The following is a 277-nucleotide window of genomic DNA, read 5'->3' as shown; positions in this document are numbered from 1 at the left end:
CTGTTTCTTAATGATTTCTCCTGAGAGCACTTGTTTATACATGACTTGTACAAGAACCCTTTTGCAAGCTCTGCTTTTAATGAATCTAACATAAGACACACAACTTAGGGTGGTTCCCCCTTAAACACAGTCTCTTTTAGAATGAGAGTTACTAATATGGTGAGCCATGTTACTTGTGGGTATGTCCTGTCCCTAAGACATAATGATACAAAAACAACAGTTGAAAACTACTCATCTAAAAACAATGACACAAAAACTGAAAGAAGAAAGCAAATGT

This window comes from Pteropus alecto, unplaced genomic scaffold (assembly GCF_000325575.1).
Source record: "Pteropus alecto unplaced genomic scaffold, ASM32557v1 scaffold98, whole genome shotgun sequence".
NCBI classification, from domain to species: Eukaryota; Metazoa; Chordata; class Mammalia; order Chiroptera; family Pteropodidae; genus Pteropus; species Pteropus alecto.
This window is presented reverse-complemented; position numbering follows the sequence as displayed.